We start from the raw sequence: 22,194 nt of genomic DNA on the forward strand, positions 1-22,194 counted from the left end.
GATCTATATTGTGTATTCCTTGTAAACACGGCGTGACTCCTCATTTGAAATCTTTGCATGAATGTCTGCTTACGTTTTACGATTAAAAAAGAAAGTGATTTCGAGATAAAATTTGTTGATACATAGTAATGATCAACCAGAGCTCTCCTTACGGAATAAGCGTCGGCGGCTAACAACTACTCTGTGCAAACACTCAGACATTGTCAGAAGAACAGTACTCGCCCGGTAAATTACGCCTCTCATCGCGGGGTTGCTTACTTTGGAGGACAAGCGATTGAACATTAACATTCCGGAGGACGGAATTCTCAGTCAGGTCATGTCTTTCACAACATTAATCTCCAACGTAATTGACTCTTCGCTTTCCAATACGAACATGGCGACATCAGCCTCGACTACTTACGATAATGATGTGGAAAGGAGTAATCATAGGTTTATCATGCTTTCGGGGGATTTCGAATCCCCCCTTTTTTTTTCGTCTGACAGGGTAAAGTTAAGGCATCACGTAGGGGCCTCCTACGTTGGAGGTCAGAGTAGAGCCACGTGTTTATGCTCGCCCTGTGCAATGTTTATCGGCTGAAAGGTCAGGTACATTTTCATCAGTCAAACCTGTGTAGCTTGCTAGTATAGCGATATTCCCAACCAGCTACTTTTATACAGTACAGTCTAATCCTAATACCTTGGAAGGCCAGCAGTGCAAGGGTTGGGTCAAGCAACGTCTTTGCTAGTCCTGTCTGCCCGGTCAACTGTCGAGTTATAATCACTAACAAGTGGTATAGCTTCGAATAGCGGAACTTTCTGAGCCGGTGATTGGCGGTAAATCGATAGATTAGCGAAGTCAGAAGTCGACCACAACCTTTAAAGGTCATTTTCAAGTACAGGATGACAGTATATAACAAAAACGACAACGGCAGCAAGACCATCAATAGGATACTTGATTAGTGCTTCATAATTACAGCGGGCTTCAAGCATGCCTTAAGGTAACAACATCAAAAGAAATATTCGCGAGTGTTGTTCTCAGCGTTTCTTTCCAACTGCTTTATGAAAATCATAACTATGTGGTTCTGGAAATGTTGTCGTTACTCCTTTAAGGCGCCAATTTTGGAGAGATGATGTAATAGCATCTTGGGGATATGTCTGATTGACTACTCTTTTTGGTCAGGGAAGCTAGATTGTAAAGGTGATAAATAAGAACAATACTTGTACTGAAGAATGTGTTATATAGGTTGAGAAATACGAGAAACACCAAGGTGATAAGTTTGACTACTGATAAGAATGTTCTGAACCTAGAATGATGTGCCCTACCCTTTACACACACGCTCATGAACACTTAAAATACAACCACACACACACACAATTAAAAAAAAAAACATTCACACACGCACACACATACACAAGATAAAATAATAAGTGTATGTTTCTGTTCCACACATAAAGACATATTCCTTATCTGCATAAGTTTAACACTGCACTACCGGCAAATGTCTTGAGACATGCACATCAAAGCACTTTATCACATCATATCGCATTTTCCTTACCGTGGTTATTACCATTGCGTCGCAAGGATCTCGTAGAAATGCGCGTCAGGGAAGACACGGTTGTTCCTGCTGGTTTTATCCCTTGTTAAGGTATCAAGTGGAAAATACGTCAAATCATATAGGCGCGTAGAGCTCGCTTCACCCATCACAAGCGGAAGCAAGACCACCATGTTCAAAGTAATGGCAATTTTTTTACTACTGTAGATAGTGGTCAAGAGAAAGTAATTCGGAACAATGGATTTAAACACGATGTTCAGGATGGTGTATGAACACAAGTAAGGCCCACTGAAATCGGCAGAGTTTGTGACGTGGTGTGGAAGGTTGGTGTGTGAATACATGTACTTATACCGGGTTGTGTCCAGCTTCCTTGTCAAAGCACACACGGACCGCGGGGCAGACCGCACGTGTGCGCGCTAATTGCACTTTTTCGGGTGTGAAGGGCTTCATGCCACACAGCTTGCTGGAAAAAGGACAAGTCAACTATAGAGTGTCCCAGTAAAAGAAAACATTAAACAGCACGCCGGAAAAGAGTAGAATTTCGGTCGAGTGTTTTGTAAGAATGTTTCCATTCCTTGTGTTTGTACTTTTGAGACTAAATGGGATCAACTGCGAGAGGAGAGGCATATGAAAAAAAAAAATGATGATAGAAAAAAAAAAGTGATGATAGAAAACAGATAGAGTATTGTTCCATCACTTTAGTGTAGAAACTGCCCACATGACTGTGAAGATCAAAATCAATGTACTGTAGCAACAGAGACACAGTGTGTCACGTGTGTCATTCACTTTAAAGCCTGGAAAAGGTGTCTTATCAATCTCTAGCAAATGAAGAAGTTAACTACTGAGGATGGATTGATACAGTATACACATCAATTCGACGAGATGAAAAAGATTACAGATTTATAAAAGTGGAAGGCAATGGATTTGTAGTAAGAGTGCCGATCCTAGGTTTTCAAGAAAGCATTGATTTCGCATGACAATCATATTTTGTAACTGTGTTACAACTGAAAGGTCGAGTTATTTTGATTTTTTGTTTCGCTGCCTACCATTCTTAGTACAAATGTTCTGCAACCCAGCACATTGACCCTAACCGTTTCATGACCTTCAAAACCTAATAATAACATTGACAAATACGGCAACGTGTATAGAAACTAAGAGCGCAAAGCCAAGCCAGTCATTTCCACCGAAGAGTTACCATGGCAACGGCTTGGCTATCAACCTAAGTGCAGAAACCTTTTCGCTGATATCGTCCTTGTCCGTCCTCTTCTCTGACAATGATTGCTGTTTATAACAGAAGCACATTTCAAATATCAAATAACAATGTCATTCCCCACCCACTACCCAGCATTAAGGAAATGAGATACTGAGTATCATGGACGTCCGTGGAATTATAAAGTACGTATAGAGAACACAATAGCTTTCATGGAAATTCTCCATGAATTATATTAATAGCGTTGATGATAATACTACTATAAACTAATGCCAGGTGGAATTATTGGAATAGTTTGTGAGACACTTCCTTGAAGAGAAACTGCTTCATTGCCATACTATGGTGAGCTGTTGAATTCATGTACATTTTGTTCACTTCTATGTCCTTGTACATTCCAGGAAAATCTCACAAAAATAACTCGCTTTTGATCTGTTCTGCTTTGAAAGAATAAAAGAAAAAAAAAAACCTGACTTCGAAGGTCGAATCTTCTTTAATGCCATGCAACGGAATCTGTCCACTGAAGTAAAATTCCATGCGTTTTTAAATCTGATGCCAAAGTTGTATCATCTCTGAGCTGAGCTGAGTGGCCATTCTCCACGTCGCTATGCAGAATGTGGGGTTTCTCACTTTAAAATGGGTCTCATTATTATGGCCACGGATGCAGAAGCGATCCCTCTCCCTGCCATGTACTGCCAAATGTGTGAATTAATTGCATTAAGGAGGTGGGATCCTTGACGTGCCGGCTCAGTAACGGTCGCCTATGTATCAAATGATGTAATACCAGGGACTTCAAGGGCTTAACTATCATGCGAGGCTTTTCTACAACTGTCACTATTAGGAATACATATCCTGGAAGATAATAGTATGAAAGTTGTTGAAATTTTAGTGTTAGCATTTTTTTTTTATGTTCCGAGATAGCATTGCGATTACAAAGTGTTGTATTCATTATGTTACAAGATTCACACTATTCGTTGGGTTATATACTGCATACGTCACATCCGTTGCATTCGGGCAGCAAAGCTAGATTAGACTATGAGGTCATTTGATAATGAATTATGAATATATACCATCTAGATAATGTCAAATGAATATGTAAATTTATAAATTAATCATATATTTGCTAAGCAGAGAAGGAGAGAGCGGAGTTGAGGCGCATTTGTGTTGGGGGAACCGAAATAGATTAAGTACGCAGATTAATTGGATGTAGCATCTGCCTCATTCATCATGCGCGTTTACACGCCCCGGGTCAGGCACATAGAGATGGCCCATAGGTTTTCTTCCGACGCCCCGCCTCCAGATTGTAGTAAGAGCTTTCGTTCAATCAGGTAGCGTGGCCACGCAGGAGTGAACACTTCACTCTGATCATGTTGATACGACTTTCTGCTCCTTGTGACGTAGAGAGAGGATGTGAGGTCTAATGTTGCCGATTGTTGTGTTCAGACTGATGGCAAAGTTCGCGACCTTTTCAATCCAATGTTCCACTCGACATGGCATCCTTCATTCACTTTACAACATTGCTTACATCTCTCTCTTAAAGGCAAACACTAGAGTAACATTTGCAGTGTTGTTGTCTCGAACAAGCAAACAGTGTAATGGTATAGGCACTGAACAAGATTAAGTGAGAACAACTAATAAATATATAACCTAACTTGCGCGTGACAATATACCCATATACGCGTTACCTTCAAACTTGCAAATGCTTAAAACTACGGCAAGCATAAGGTGACTCAGAGGAAAACTTGTAAAGAGGACTTTCATACAAAAATACACAATTTTGAACATAAATGCCAATGTCTTTGAGAGGCATACGATACTATGCCGTGGTGGGTGCCTTTTAGTATCTTTTTATAGATAGCGAGTGAATTTCATTTGAGATTAAAAACGGAGTCAATCAATTGCAGGGGTAAATACTTGTCAATAGAAGAACATCTATCGATAAAACTTTATCTGATTACAATTCATAATTCACTTTTCCTTAAATTTTATGTAAACCTGTTCCATTTAATGGATGAATAAAGCAGCGCAACTGAGGAATTTGCGTCTCCATACAGTTATCAGGCTTTTAACTTTTTGTTGTAATAGTAAGACCCCATTGCAGCCGGCTGATCTAGCTGTCTCACTCGCCAACACATCATCCATTGCGCTGGATAAACTATAAGTATATGTACATTCCGAAAATGAGTTTCATTTTTCTTCCCTGACGTCGTTAAAATGTTCGGTTCACCTTTACACAGGAAGACCGTGTCAAAGCAGGGATTGAGAATCAAAGCCAGGCCTAATCCCCTGGATGCTACACGAAGCAGACCTTATTCCGGTTGACCACCGAAACACTCGTTAAAAAGTGCTTTCCATGCAGTGAGTATTAACGCCAGTCTGAGATAAAGAACTCCATGACATATAAGAACACCAAACAAACAAACAAACAAACAAACAAAGAGAAACACGACCAAGGTTCTATGAACTTGCCTAACATTCCAATTTATTCTTGGTATGAAACTGCCTTATCATCTTGGTTAATACACATCATTTACCTGTGCACATTCTTATCAGGAAATGTCAGGCGATAGGAGGAAAAAAAAGAAAAAGTACTGAGAAAAGAAAAGGTTAATGGATAGAGAACTTACAACTTTAAATCTCTGACATTTTGAAGTGAATACGATGTATCTTTAGTACGTCTTATCTGAAATCTTCGTAGCTCTGAAGGAAACTCTATCACATAAGCCGGAAGTTTTATGGACGAGAGGCCGCATGAAAACGGTGTCAGGGTGAAGGGAGAGGCGAGGGGTGAGGTTATCAACCCGTGCTGCAAAGCGCGCGATAGAAAGCTTTTGTCTTTATTTTGTTGTATTCTATTCTCAACACAAGCTCTACCTTTATTTTTTTTAAAACGCTTCCCTTCATAAGAGTAAAATATCTTATCAAACTCGTTATTCTTGTGATATTCACATGAACAATCCCAGATTAATACCAGCGCAAAAAAGGAATAATTAAGTAAAAACATAATAGACCAATGTAGGGAAAACATTATACGAATTCTTATAAAAAACAACAACTGCCTCTTCTCTGTGTCTCTTAAGACCTTATTGTGAAGAAGCACTTGCTGCTAAAATACAACCATGAATGATTCATTTGAATGTCAAGATACGAGTATGCTGTCTCTTTTTATTTCCTTCTAAATTTAACCATGCACTCAAAATCTCCCTCTGAACAATGGCAACATTACTCCACAAGCCGAAATTTTCAGCAATATGCAAACATACACACACACACACACACACACACACACACACACACACACACACACAAACAAACAAACACCCCCCCCCCACACACACACACACACACACACAAACGAAGATAAAGCAAATGATTAACAACCATTATCTTTGCCTTTTCCTCTGGATGGGACTTAAGCCGCCGGTTCCCGTGGTATGCGTATCGCCCATACGCGAAACGTGAATCGAAAGAAATACATAAAGAAAGAAAGAAAAGTGGTATCACTGCATGCACTATATTGTGAGAGAATATCGTCTGAAATACGGATGAAACTCTATGCTGAACAAGACAAGATGAGGAGAAACTGGAATAATGAGAACGTGGGAACATCATTTAATGGTTGCTCTAAGGGGGATGCAAAATTTGATAACATACTGCAGATCTGAATGGCATTCTGATGGGTTAAAAATCCCTCACCCCTCTTTTGAAAGATATACGATATAAAGAATGTCGAAATCATTCGATTATTTGAGGTAAATTACGAGCTACATCGATTAAATTTTGTGGCGCCTGCACTGTTAAAAAGCACCAGGTACGTTTAGTCCACAATTGATGCTAACATTCAAATGGCGCCATTTCACGTCTCAGCTGACTATCAATAGTCCACGCAAAATGATCACCAGATTGAAGTCAGTGTCACTGAGCTATCAATTGAACCTATGATTACAATCTTTAAACGTCTGTCAGGCAGATGAGGTAAAGGCACCCCCATGATATTCTTCTACTTAGAATTGTGATGGTTATGTAAATTTCACGTGCTCTTGTGTGTCAAAAAATCTGGAATCAGCATTGCTTAGTCAAGTCTTATTTCAAAGCAAAACCATTACTCATCAACGGATCACGTTTTACACTACTAGTATAAGGTTATTAAATATCTATGTATGCGTATAATATATATATATATATATATATATATATATATATATATATATATAATACTCCTAGATGCCATATGTAGGGGACAGGGCATAAATTGTGCTATTATGAGACAATTCGATTTTTCTTTAGTTACATCTCCTTGGTTCATCGTTGTGATGCTAAATTCGTGCAAAATGCTGAAAAAATATATATAACCTTTGTTTTAAAACCCTTATTTAATTTTAGAAAATGGGTTCCAAATAGAGGAATGCGGATTTCCTGTGTTATTCTTTTCTCTTCTTTACAATTTTTAACTCCCATTGATACCTTAAGGAGACACGTGAAAGTATTCATATCTTAAGGAGACACGTGAAAGAATTCACATCTTACGGAGACAATGTCACATTAAGACATTGTCTCCTTAATCATCCATATATAAACTTTATAACTAATCGTTTTTGACATGTATATACATATGTATATATATACACTTATATATGTATGTATATATGATATAACATGTTATGTTGTAATTGTCCTCTTTCTGTTTTGATTTCGATTTCTGGATTCTTATCCATCTATAATCTAGAGTAACGATGCGTTATTTAGATTACGTGTGTGCATAATTGACGTCATTTGTTTCTGTCCACAAGATGATGACAGAAGCAACAACAACAACCACATCAACATCAACAAAGACAACAAAAACACCAGGAAAAAGCGGGCCGATTTTCGCCGGTCCTCTGCATTCGCATTCATTAAGTCGTCGTCGACGCATCTTCGGGCATGTTGTCGGGTCCAGAGCCGGGGAGGTGACCCATGTGTTGGATGAAATTAGAAACCCTTATTGAATCGCTTCTGTGTGAATGCACTCCCACTAAAAGCGACCAACTGGACCCGAGAAACTAAATTGTTTCGAGGTGCAAGAAAGGTGTTAGTATTATAGCTTCCGTCTGAAGCGTTGTGTACGTGTCCAGGATGACTTGAGGTGATGGAAATATTTCACATCACACGTCATTTTGCTCGAATTTGCTGCTAATATCAAGCGAACATTGCATACAAAATAGTTTGCACCTAATTTCATCTTTTTTTTGGGGGGGGGGGGAGACATGTACAAAAACATATCAACGATGCATATTGTAATAAATCTAACATTTCATCCTTGCTTGCGTTATTTGATAGAATTTGATTTATATCTCATTTGAATCAGACATTCATATATAATGAGTTGCAGTTTGATGATTAATGTCGTCATAAAAAAGTTAATCATCATTCTTTTTGTACAATTTACATGAATTAAACATTATGGGAAAAAAGCTGCTGATGCATGACGGTAGAACAAGATATTTTAAATCGAAACAGAATTATGTTTCCTTGCATTTGCATCTGATGAACCGTAATAACTACGGTTAAACTATGATTTAAACTATGGTTTAAACTATGGTTTAAACTCAAACTAACAAAAAACCCAAAACACCCTCTCTTCATAATTATAGGAGGGATAAATGAAATTCACTAGACCGCCTAGTGGGATAATTATTTTTTTTTTTAAATGGTTTCTTGAAAACATTGAATTATATATACGGGGAAGTGCATTTGTGCCGTAATTAAAGATGAACTGACCCAGTTAAAAAAGAAACAATCTTTAATTTTCAAAATCTTGCATTCAGTAAATAGCGGATCTGAATGGGAAAGTGGTGGGACTCGACAAATAATACAAAGTGCCTTCATAATCCTCGCTATAGGCTCTCATCTGTAGTTCACTTATTAAGATGTGCATGCACCCAACAAACTTCTCACAGCCCCTAGAAGAAGAGGCACGTGGGGAATGATTGTAGAGGAAAAAGGAAGAATGATGTATTTACTTTCAATTAGCTGGCAACCCCTACTACATCAAGACTTTGTCGGTGTGTAAGCAATGCTTGATAGCATGGTTAGTATTCTCCATTACTGAGTAATCAGCCGATCGAGTAGGCGATACATGCTCCATACAACTGCAGGATATATGGTGCGGGGTTGCGATGATACCGCTATTGTGTTTTTTTTTTCTCCTATTCCCCTTTCCGTGACAATCTTTGCTCCGTAATTAATAATGATGATGACACTTTAAGAAAACAGTCCGTAAACACACGGTTTTCTGCTGCGAACACCCTTTACATTATAATGTTATGCCCAAAGAAGGATATATATATATATATTGCTCATTCAGACCCACCTCAGTCTCTCCCTCTCCCGCCCTCCTCTATTTCTCTCTCTCTCTCTCTCTCTCTCTTTCACCCATTTCCTATTCCTTTCCATTCTTTCTCTGCCTATCTCTCACTCCCCCACCCTCTCTCTCCCCCCTAGTTTGTTTGTATAGATATATGGAGGTCCATTGCTGAGGTGTGAGCATGACAGATCATGGAACGCAGACGACACAACAACAAGAACTTTGATTATTCGACCAAAGGGCGATTATCTATCAAACCAGTCACATCGCTTCTTGTTTTTTTCCCCGAGAGCGTGTGCGTAATCACATGATTGAAGGAGCTGGCGAAATCTAGCGGGTTGGCGCTGCCAACTATTTCGGGCGACCTCCGTGCCGCATCGCGCCAAAATTGATGGAATGGAAGCGAATCTACCGCCTGCTGCCGCCCCGCACTTGTTCGAGTCGCCAACAAATCCTTCACATGCGAAAGTAGGATGGCTTCTTGCACATAAACAGACGGGGAGTTTAAAGGTTTTGATGAAACCACACTTCTTAAAAAAAATGTGGAGCAGAAAGATATCTTGCCTCGTATAGGGGAAAACGTTTCTCAAATCAGGACGCATTTCTTTTTGCAAGCGGTAGGTGAAATCGAATCAACAGGTAAATACAAACTGTATTTCATTTCGTTTGTTTGTTTGTCTTCTTGTTTATATCTTCGTTGTTAGTAAACAAATTCATGTTTTCTTTATCATTATTTCATCTTTCTTTGCTTTGTAGGATATGGGGTATACTGAAATGACGATATCCTAAATTGCACCCTGAGCGGACCAGTTGCGGAAATAGATCCTCGGCTCTCAAAATTGAAAAAAAGGAAAAAGAAAAAGAAAAGAATGTGAAGGCAGTACATACCTAACAATTGCACATCATGATCTCAAAAGTGACGCCATAGTCACGTGACCAGGGTAACATATTTCAATGCATACTGTAAAGACATATGATTTAATAGACATTCACATTGTCATAATTTAGCTGAAAAAAAAATGTTTATCCAAACAATAAATGAATGAGTGAATATATGTTTATCCAAACAATAAATGAATGAGTGAATATATGTTTATCCAAACAATAAATGAATGAGTGAATATATGTTTATCCAAACAATAAATGAATGAGTGAATATATGCATATATACATATCATTTACATATATTTAGCCCCATCCTCTTCCTTCTCTTCCCTCTTCCTCTAATCTCCCCTTCCCATTGTCTCTTGTTGTTTGTCCTACGTCTTTATTTACAGTGAGCGTCTTGTGCCTGCGTTTGTGTTTTGTTCCCGTATATTTTTTTTTCTGAATTGCGACTTTGATTTTCTAAGTGGCTCATATTTCTACAAGCTTGTTTTTTTTTTTTTTTTTTTTTTACGCAGGCCTCTCTTTTCCAATAACACAATTAATTTGAAGATTTGTTTCTTATGTATAATGTATATAATATGTTGTTGTATATATTGTACTTTTTCCCTTGAACTTGTATCAACAAAAATGTACTATTGGAGATAAAAATCTCATTTGAATTGAATTTGAATTGAATTGAATTGAAAAATGCATCATCGCATTGCTCACGCGCATCACTCTTTGGAGACAGGTGACGAGAGTGCAAACTCTCAAGGCTGAGCGCCACATGCACGGCGATCGATACACAGAAAAACAAACAATGACTTTGACCGATAGGAAGCCTTCATTCTTTGACACAAAAAGGGGAGTATTCATCCTACAAGAATAAACGAGTCCTGTAAGCGGATAGACGGGAAAGAAAGGGGACCTCAAAAATAATGTAACCAATATAGAGTTAGACAATGAAGATGTTGACCATAAATCATTTTCCTATTTACATAATTTTCTTCTTTCCACGGACAATAGTTGACACACTTACACACTTAGAAACACACACACAGATACAAAGATATACACGTACATACATCATACACACTTGCGCAAAAAAGCATATAATATTGCAATGAGTTTACGTCACTACATATATGTACAAATGTTTTGTGTTGTTCAAAATGAAATGAAATATAAACGAAAGGCAAAAATGCCCGTCCTGTGGGTATGCACGCATTCCCTCAGGCCGACTAGCATCTTCCGCACGAGACATAAGTCATAAGTTGTATGGAAGTTCACATATTGTATTTTGATCTCTTCTTCTCAGTTCCTGGAATCGTGCAGAGAGATACTGGACAATACATGTACTGTATGTAGGTCGACCAGATGCACTATTCCAAATTGAATCATTGGAAATAATCCTGGGGTATGAATAATGGCTTCGTGACGAGGCCGCTGCAATTTCCAAACAGTTTGATATCTTCACATCTCACGCACGATTTACAGTGGGTGTGCGAGAGTAACTTTTGCACGTTCCTTCAAGCAATCAGAAAGAATTAAGGCGTGAATTATCATGAATGCAATAAGAATCATAATAATGCTGCTTCACGTTATGAGATATTTCCCACACAACATCATCCATATTCCCTTTGGAACTTGAGACATGCCACAAAATCAATATCCGTACAAAAATAATTATAGGCCTACCTGTATCCGCGTTTGATAATGAGTATAGCCTGCTTGCTGGTTTTTTGGTTTCATTTTTTCCATGGATAAAACCGGAAAGTTAAGCACATCAATATCCCCTTCAGTAACAAACTAGCGTGACATGAAATGTGAAGCACAACGAAATGATGTGTATTTGTATCAAGGAAACGAACTGAACTTCTAAAGTTGACCCCTTATCGTGCCTAGTGAAGTAAGAAAAAGAAAACAACAACTCCATACATTTTGTCGACTATGCAAACTGTGCCAATTAATACATAGATCATACTTACCTCACCATCCAGGCACTTATACAGGAACTTTCAAGGATGGAAAAGAAATCAGAACCAGAATGTCACTCCCTGAACGAATTAACAAGACCCTGAAGGTCTCATTTTGTGATAAATCGGCAGGAAAAGCGTGTTCCAATATTCTTTATATGTTAAAGGTCATGCTCTTTTTACGATCGATACAGAATTCATATCCCCATCTTTCATGCTGTATGCGAGGAAATAAATCAAAGAACTTTGCAAATCCTTTTCAAGATGTATAGGCTGTTTTCCATGTAATAATCGGTGAATGGGAAGCTTATTAATTGACAATCTGACCAGATTCTAATCGAGCGTATACATGTTTGGTCCAACGTATAAATCATGCGTAGACTTTGTGATGGCAATTACTTCGTGCACGTCTTATACCGGACCCCAATATCCTCGCTTGCTTATTGATTGTCGTTCTGGAGTTAATTGATGCTACAACATTTTTGTGATTGATGCAACTACTTACAGAGTTTGCAGAGGGGGTTTTGGTTCTCTTCACCAGATGATATTTGTCAAACATCGAGAGACATTTGATGTAAAGCTACTATTTTTTTTTTTGTCCTTGCCATTGACATAAATACGTGGATTTGTCAGCTTTAGGAATTACTTGCCGTTCTCTGCAAGAGGCCTGCCCTCGTGATCACGTAAAAACAGACCTCTCGTTTCAGTTGCATGTTTAATAATTTATCTGGGAGTGATTCTATCTAAATCATCATCCAAAGTGGCTTGTTGCTCTTGTATTAAAACCGTCGCTTTTCCCTTGCCTTGACCTATTTGAACTGTTTCCCAGCATGACGAGAGAATGTTTCCTGGCGAGAAACAGTAAAGGAAACATATTTTTCACCGCAGTTGAGCTGAGAATAAAGAGAGACAAATGGAAAAAAGGAAATATATTGTAAGAGCCCAATATTTCAGATTTTAGATTTCTGCTGAGACTCTCAGTGCGATTGGCCTATTCTTAAGAAACAAATAAAGAAAAAAACTAGTCAACTATGCATCGCGACTGGAAGCTGTAAGCCGCTTTTTTACTTTGCATCTTTTCTCGAAGGTTAAGAGCAATCTATCCTCCCAGTATCCTGCTTATCCTTTGAGCACAATTAGTGAGTAGTCGTGTCATCCATATTGTAGCCTCTATCAGGGCATCAAGGTTAGAAAATGAAAGTCGTTAAGAAAAACAAAATGCATGGAAATGTGCTTTGCAGGATGATAAGAACTTTTCACCCAAGGTATTGGAAATTTTAGATATTCTTAATACCTCTTGTCAAGTCTAAGAGTGCATTCAAATCTTCTTTTGTTGTATTAATGCTCCTGTACTATCGGGAATTACGCTCTTAAGTCCGAATGCTCCTTCCCGCCGCATTTGACTTCAAAATAACCTCAAGGCCGTTTACCCTTGAAATCTGTATTCAATAGCCAGTACCTGGTGTCGACTGTTTTATCGAACTTGTGGTATATTTGTGTGTTTGTGCTTAGTAGAGTGAAGAATCTATATCTTTCTATATAAATATATACAATGTACATAATTATATACAGTAATATCTGTACTTACTTGTGTCTCACGTTCGAAAATGCAACGAACCTATTTAGAAGTGTATTCAACTAAAACTGCGATGCTGGAAACAGTCTACCAAAGGCTGGCTTTAATTCGTCGAGCAGACCCTTTTTCAGCTGTCAGATTACAGGTTTCTAGTACGTTAATCAAATGACATTCGTTCATTTCACGCCCACAAAGTTGAATATCCGACATGTATTCTACCTTTTCAAAGATTAAAACACGAGTGCTACAATGTGCATATCATGAGTCTGGGGCCGCTTTCAGATACGGCACACCGAGTTATCGTGTAGTCATACGTCGTTTGGATATACGGCGTATTGATATGAAACCATTTAATCCAAGTTATGGGATATTCATACGACGTATGACTCTACCTTGAACATGACGTTAAGTGGTACTTCTATAGTAACAATTTATGAATAGCCCCATACGTATTATCCATTACATATTGGTCAACACGCTAGTTTCCTTTTAATACGAGGATACTTCAGGACATTGTTGTGTTTGAAATATAATGTCGATCAGAATTACCAAACGCATTTTCAACAGTCAGGACTGCAAAATGCGATTCACTTTTTCCTCGTGAGTGCTTCAGCGGTGCATGATTTGTGACTTGTTGCCATCAAGCGTAAACGCAATCTCTTAATCGTTGCCCTTTTTGATATCTTGACGGTGGCATCTATTTTATGTGTCTATTTCCGCACCACTTAAAACCCTTTGTGTGCTTTTGAGTGCCTATTGGTACAGAAAAATCCCATTGCGTTTTATACATTGTCAAAAGTCAATGCATGGAACAGAAAGGGTGAGTGCGTGTGTCTTGTATAGGTGTGTACGCTATTACAACATGTGTTGCAAGTCGGAATGAAAAATTTGCTGATTAATCTACCGTGTAATGCGGGGTAATGGTCGCATTATCAGACTGGATAAGCACAAAGAGGGCTTTTTGAGTTTCAAGCTATATTGTACTGTGCATTATGTGCACTTGTAGGGAAAATTCGTTCTGTGCCCGAAATGGCCTTAAAAAGAAGATTATAGCCAACTAAGCAGTGTACAGCAGAATAACATTAGACAAAATGTATTCTTTAAGAAAGGGGAAATATAGAACTGTATTATGTACCGTATATTTCGTGAAACAGAAGACGATGATGTCATCGTAGACCTCTCTCATTGGTTTGTACATGGCCCATGGTTTGTACATAGCGAGTCATCCCACGTGCACGACACCCACGAGTCCTACAATGTACGGCCCCACGAGCTCGACATTGAAAAAGGCACATGAGTCATACAACCCATGAGTCATACAGGCCATGAGTTCGACACTAGGCAAATACGGTCCATGAGTCAGGCACTATAGGCAAACAAGGCCCACGTGTACAACACTGGGCAAAAAAGGCCCACAAGACCGACAATGCGTATTATTATAGCCCTGTGATGTAATGAGCGTCGGACTCGTGGGTCGTTTTTGCCAAGTGTCGGACTTATGGGTTGTATAATAATGACTCGTGGGAACTGGTGGGTGTCGCACTTGTGAAAAGCACCCGTACTGTATATAGTACAGAATCGCGAATTTTGCCAATAATGCAGCAACAATAATCAGCCTTCCCTGTACAAAAGCTTGACAGTATAGCATTGATCGCTACAACTGCAGAAGAAAATGAAGAGATGGTTTGAATACCTTCCTCTCCTTTCCCTATATGTCAAACAAGAGGAAATAATCCAATAATATCATGGTGAAGATTATTACTGAATATATGCAAGCGCAAGGGAACTTGTTGGGTGCATTGTTCTATCTCATTTGATGAGAATCAATGTGCCTGTGAATATCACTGTTTGGGAGGAAACATACACGATAATATAGAAAGCTTCACCTGCATGTTCTGTTTGTTTGTCTGTTTGTTTGTTTGTTTGTTTGTTTTCGTTCAATATATATGAAGCTTTTTGTTTATTTGGAGAATTCGTCGATGCCATTTCATTGGTTACCTGGAATTTGCACTATATCCATAATTTTGAATAGCATGGTAACCAATGGTGTATAATATATCCGCAAAATTCAAGCTTCAAAAAAAGAAAAGAACTCGAAATATACTGTTAAAGCTGAATCTCTCATCGACTAAAGGAAATTAAGGATACTTCTGATTCAAGGGGAATTTACAACGAACATATACGTAAATTGAGTGTTGGAATGCAGTAATAAATCGTCAGCGAAGTTTGAGAAAATTCGGTCGATAAGTTCGACAGTTATGAATTCTTTTAAATGAAATCGTCATCATGACTGGACGCGGAGGCGAGAATGGAAGAATGTCACATACATGTACCTTGATTTTTCTGGCTTTATTATGAAAAAGAAGGCTCTAAGAATTACCAACAACATATGACAGTATTTTGTCGAGGGACATGTACTTAAAATAAAAACAAATTTGTTGAATTCCCTTGGCACCCTGTCACATTCTTTATATTATAACTAAAAGCATTATTCCCTGATACGAATCTTCAAATAGCACATTTTATTCTGCAAAGGAACAAATCTTCTTCAATCTCTTAAAATTGTCCCTCGCGGTTTCTCGGTGGAGAAGCAGCTTAAATGACTTTCTTATCCTGACATTAATGGCTTTCACGTTGTCAGGCAGAATTTACGTGATTGTTGTTGCTCTTTTAAGAGCATTTTTTGTTATCACAACACTACAGCAGTTTGTTGGTATATTTAGTTCGTTTTCTTGTTTGTTTGTTTGTTAGTTTCTTATCTCTGTTCTCTTGTTCGCTGACATCAGCCGTGTCACTGCATGGGTAACAATGTCCAATCACCCTTCATCTTCTGTCTCTTGCAGCCGTGTGAAAATTCGAGAAGTCCCTGCATGCAGGTATAAATCGTATCAAGCATTACGTCTACCAAACTCTTTGACAAACTTTGCAATGACTGCATGCACTGTGCCTGAATAAGTAGCAGCGGAAGCACTGATAATGGTAAAAGCAGCCCTTTTTATGTCATCGATTTACACATCCAGGTTTCCTGTCCATCTCTTCATGCTGAAATAGGCTTTTTGTTGAGTTTCATTTTGTGGATTATTATCCTTTATAACGTTTACGTGAAGCATTGTTGCTCACTATAGTAAAATTGTGTGTTGTGTGTGTTTGCTTTTATTCTTGTTGGGGGTTGGGAGGCGTTGGGCAAATTTTTCTTATCACTACTTCAGACGAGATTTTAGATAATGATAACATTAGTTGTCTGATTAGATTCTCAGTTAAACATTACTATTTCACGATTCTCTGCGACATTGTTTTCTGTTGAGAGTTTCTTCATAGGATGCATGTCTTCATCGCAAGCTCTGCGAGAAGCTATCAATAGTTATATATTGTGAACAGTCGAGAAAGCCAACAAACAAAAAGCAGGCAAATGCAGGAGCTTTTATTCTTTGTAGTAAAGGTAGCTATATTTGTTCCACTTGTCTTGTTCCCGTCCTTCCCATCTCCTATACCTCTCTCTGTCTCCACCCCCCCCCTCTCTCTCCCTTTCCCACATCATCATCTCTGCTCATTCGTTGCACATGAGAATGCATCTTCCTCTTCAAGAGGGAATCATTGCGTGTTGCCAATTTTGCAAAATATGAGATGGTATTCAGGCAAGAAGGAGAATCTGTCAGTGATGATTTCTTGAGATAAATCTGTGGCCATGCAATCCTTGGACTGCGAAGTAATCAATGTAAACTCCCTCCAACTCCCTCCGAGATATTCTATGCGAACGATATTGCCTGAGAGCTCCAGTTTTTGTGTGTTTTTTAGCAATGAAATGCAGAACCATGTAGAGTAAGATTGCCTCCAGATTCTTACAGGCTGACGAGTGCTCAGTATAGTAGAACTCTGGCTCGTCACAGACGATACAGCAGAGTTGCTCATCTCCATTTCACCATGTTCCGAATGACATAGTGTCTTTGAAAGAGGAAAACTGAAAACTACTGGGTAAAATCTAGTTATACTTATTGAACAATAATGCTCTATATGAAGGAGCACTTTAAACTATTTTTCCTGCAAGCGTCTAGTGGTAAAGGCGACATAGTTCCTTACCACATTCCTAGCTCCCATTTCTAGGCATGATTGAGCATTTTTCTTGACAAATGCAGCACGAAAAACCAGAGATCCCTCCAGAGATTTGATTCCTAACCGTACCAGAGTACTCTCGATCTGTCTGGCGGGCCTGCGGCTAATCTATGTCGTCTTGCAGAAAAGGCGGGAAAAGCACGTAGTCTGCTCAACTGACGAGTGACAGCACAGCGGACGGTACGCCTGCCTGAGTTCACAAAACCTGTGCACCAGACTGTTCTGCCTTCACAGCGGTCTACTTTTTCCTTTCTTTTTTCTTGTCTTTCTCTCTCCTCCTCCTCCTCCCCCTTTTTTGTGGTGGGAATGGTTTTCTTTACATTTCATGAAATCCCGTTGGGAATAGAAGGGGGAACGAACGAATTTCAAAGTAGAATAATTAGAATCAGAATGTGAATGATACCTGGCAGAGATGAGTCTAACTTAAACAAAGACTAAAAGTTTGGTGAACGCAGAGAAAGAGCGAGGGACTCGGCCATTTCACTTCAAGTACACTACGTGCGCTTCGAAACATTTAATACTGTCGGTCAATGCGCTAATTACTCCATATCTTATGATGATAACAGTTTAGTTGTGGCAAGGGGAGAAAGATTTATCATCAGTTCTGTTTTCAAACTAAAAGAAGGTCTATGTAGAGTTTACCGTATTTGCTGTAGACGCAATTGATATCAATATTCATTGCGTAGATAAACATTCATGTAGTATCTATTATTTTTTTTTGACGTTCCTGTAACAGAAAATAATGTCATGAAATGTGAAAGGGCGCAAAATTGCTCCTCACCACACACACACACTGTAAGAAACATGATCTGGTCCGTTACCATATGGGTCGAAATTCGCCGAGTAGGCCTATATAGTCTCAACGTGTAAGTATATAACTACAAAATAGTTAAGAGGATGCTTCTAGTAGCTCGGCTGTGAACAAAAATACCCAAAAAAAAAAAATCAGATTTCGTGGAAGGGGCTCCTGCCTGTGACAAGCTCAAAATCCCCCTCTGTCAACCTTGCACAAACACAAACACACAAACACAAATTTTATCCTGAAAAGTATCTTTCCACACTCATTTCTATATTTGTAGATACTACTGGTCAACTATCTCCGTTTTACAACTCCTTGATTTTTCAACATTGTTTTCGCCAGAATGTATATGAAAGTTGTCCAGTCGAGTCCAACAGAAAATAGTAAATTCGATTGGTTTAGCTGTTTTATGACATCGGCATTTGGCCAAGCACCTCGTACTGATGCCATTTAAGACCAATCTTAGCATTGTACGTAGACCAAAATGGACATAAGATCAAATGGGACTTACGTGATCACCAATCAAGATGACTAGTAGGCGAAAGGAGACAAAACCCAAGTGGCTATTGGATCAGTTTGCAAGAAACTGTGATAATAAGGTGATAAAAAGATTAGATGGGTGGTGGAATGAATATCCAAAATAAACATTAGACACACCGCGTTCTAGATGAACTGAATATTAGACCAACTTTACATTTGACAGTAGTATTGTTGTAGACAATTTTTTTTTTCCTGAGGAAGTGGATATTACACAAAATGTGTAGAGACTTTGAGATAATTAGACTAGAATATATAGTTATCAGACGAGGTGAGAAATATGAAAAATGGTTAGTAGACTAAACAGATTCTGGGCGAGATGGATTTAAACAATGTCGTGATTGTAGTAAGAAGCGTAAAAGACGAGGTGTTTGTATGATACCGACTGCGCATGCCCGCTTTGTTACAAAATACGCGTCACCGATTGGCTACTGCTATGATCACATTACTCTGGACTGGGAGAGCCGTATGGTATATTGGCGCGTATATTATGAAGTCTGTCTGTTTATGGACAACCTTTAGACGAAGTAGATACTATGTATAGTGATCACTTACATCACGATGATTGTGGGCTTTCTACAGAATCTTATAGGCATCCTTCTTAGCCGCTAGAGCGAGAAAACAACAATAGCAACGACAACAATAACAACGACGACGACAACAATAACAACAACAACGACGACGACGATGTCAACAACAACATCAGCAACTCTAGGAACGCCATGAGGATACCGCAAGGGACACCTGCGATAAATCGTTTGGAATATCTTGTAGTCCATACGCATGCGCGACTGGTCAGAAGCTCGCAAAGGGCTCATATCTATGGTAACGGCTAGGTAAAAGTCTGCATGAGGTATTCCACGCCCACCAAAGCTGTGGGCCCGTGCAGATGCCACTATGATGACGGTACAGGAACGCATGGTTTCTGCATGGCTTCGCAGACGGATTTCGTGACCGATATGTTATGAAATCTACAAACAATATCACACGGGTTTCCATGACTTAACTTGAATTTACATGCATTATGATCATAAGTGAAGCCACGTGATTTCAAGTAGGTTTGCCCCAACGTCAGAGCTGATTTGAGTGCCTGGGGCAAAGTGGGTATGAATCTAATAAAACATTTTATAGAGATTCCTAGCTTTGATTTTGCTAGTTGATGAAGACATAGGTGTGCAAATATTACCTATTATACAACACCTCAGAATGATGTCGAATTGTGATTGGCCAAGAACATGTCACATGACATTAGATAGAAAATACCTATCAAACTCATTGAGAGTGACAGCCATACAATAGGCCCCTGGCATGGGTCTATTGCACGGCTCGAAGGTACTATAGCACGGCTTCGCGGGGGGCTACTAATGCATGGCCGGCCGCTCACAGAGTTCTGTGGCTCACACTAGCAAAGCGCCAGCAAACTACTCAGTACATTGTACGTGCTGGCCGGCTGCGCTGCGCTGCCGGTATCAAGTCTCACAGAACAGGCGCGGCGGAGTATACTGCATGCAACGTTAACGTGTACGCGCAGCTACTTTACCTAGCTAGTTGCATGTATTGCGGCCTTTATACCTACTGCTGTGTTTTTACTTTTGACTCTGATCTGCTACGTGGACCACAGTGATCCCAAAATCAAGACTTCATTTCAAGTTGAGAAACCGTAATTTGATTATTTTTCTGTGTTTTTATACAAAATCATTTTCGGAAATAGACAAAGTCTAGACCTACTATAGATCTACCAACATCTCAGATCGGCCTAACAGTCAGGCCTAACTCGATCTAACGTTAGCGTAGAGATGGGTATAGACCCTGCGGAGTTTGTGATTCCTGTGACTGTGTGGTCGAATCATGACGAGTGTTTGAAAGCAGTACACAGGGTGGTTTACAATTCTCTGCCTAATTGTTACATTTATTTTTGGGCCTTCTGAGTTGGCGGTCACTAATTTAGTATTGTGATTGTGGACAAGGTGTTGTATAAAACGAATAATTTATGATTTTGTTCGTGCATTGGGGCACGTAATACCGCACTCGGCGTGAGATTCGCCACTGGTCTATTCAACGCGGCGCTACGCGCCTTGTTGAATAGACCAGTGGCTTATCTCGCGCCTCGTGCGATATTCGTGCCCTATGCACTCACAACTCATAAATTATTCGTATACTATGACGTCTTGCATTCGACATTCTCTTTTTTGCTTGTGTATGTGTATGTGTAGTGTGTGTTTTGCTCTACTTTAATGGAGAGTATTACTATCACTGAAGAGACGCCTTCTCACTACGAAACAAAGGCAACTCTGATTTAATTAAAGAAATACATATGTAGGCCCTAAATGAATAATGAGTAATTCAAAAACACAAGTGATCATCATCAACTGATTGACAATTTTCCATCATCGACGTAATTGAGTAGCGATTATTCAATGTTCTAGTTGTAGCCATGATTTTAAAAAAGGAGAAAATCACGGCCATACGTACTTGGATTGGGCTCGGATCAACGGTTTTCTCATTCGACTGACAGGCGTCTATTCACTATAAGCTTCCGAGCTTTCGCCCGACAGCCAGTGGTGGCACTTATCCTTTATATCAGCCGGTACGTACTGCGTATCGCTCACGCTGTTGATGGTTAAATCGATAAATTCTATTCAAATCGATGAATTCTGGCATCGAGTTGTTTTCATTGCCATTGAATGACAAATTGCCCTTCATCAGCGTAAATAAGCACCGATAATACAGTGTTTTAAGCAGTATAGCCATGATGAAAAAAAAAATTGGGCACACATTATCTGGTCTGACTCGAAGAAAAGATTATAATTTTCATACTTAAAACCCTTTCTTAGACGTCTCAAAATAATAAGAAGAACCATTGAGGAGCCATACTAATCTAATATTGGTTGGCGTTGCTCAAGATGTTATGAGAAGTAAAGTGAAGTTATGAGAAAGAGACATTCTTAAGTTTTTCTGGAAAAAAATCACTTATATCATGAAAAACTTTAGACCACATAACATTCATAACACAAGACAACAAAAAGAAAAGAAAAGAAAGAGGAGCACATCTTGTATCAAACGTAACTGTTATGGCCTTTTCAGTAAAGCACACTATCTTGTTTCCATGTTATCAATGTCACGTGACATGTCCATCCACTCAACCTAGTCAACCTCTATGATATTATGTTTCTGGGGCATTTCTGAAGATGACATCCAACGGACAAGAACTCCTTCTCTTTAAACTTTAAAAACCATGCCCATG

The sequence above is a fragment of the Diadema antillarum genome, unplaced genomic scaffold (assembly GCF_040938485.1).
Source record: "Diadema antillarum isolate AM-2024a unplaced genomic scaffold, OU_Dant_1.0 seq00001130_RagTag, whole genome shotgun sequence".
Classification (NCBI taxonomy): domain Eukaryota; kingdom Metazoa; phylum Echinodermata; class Echinoidea; order Diadematoida; family Diadematidae; genus Diadema; species Diadema antillarum.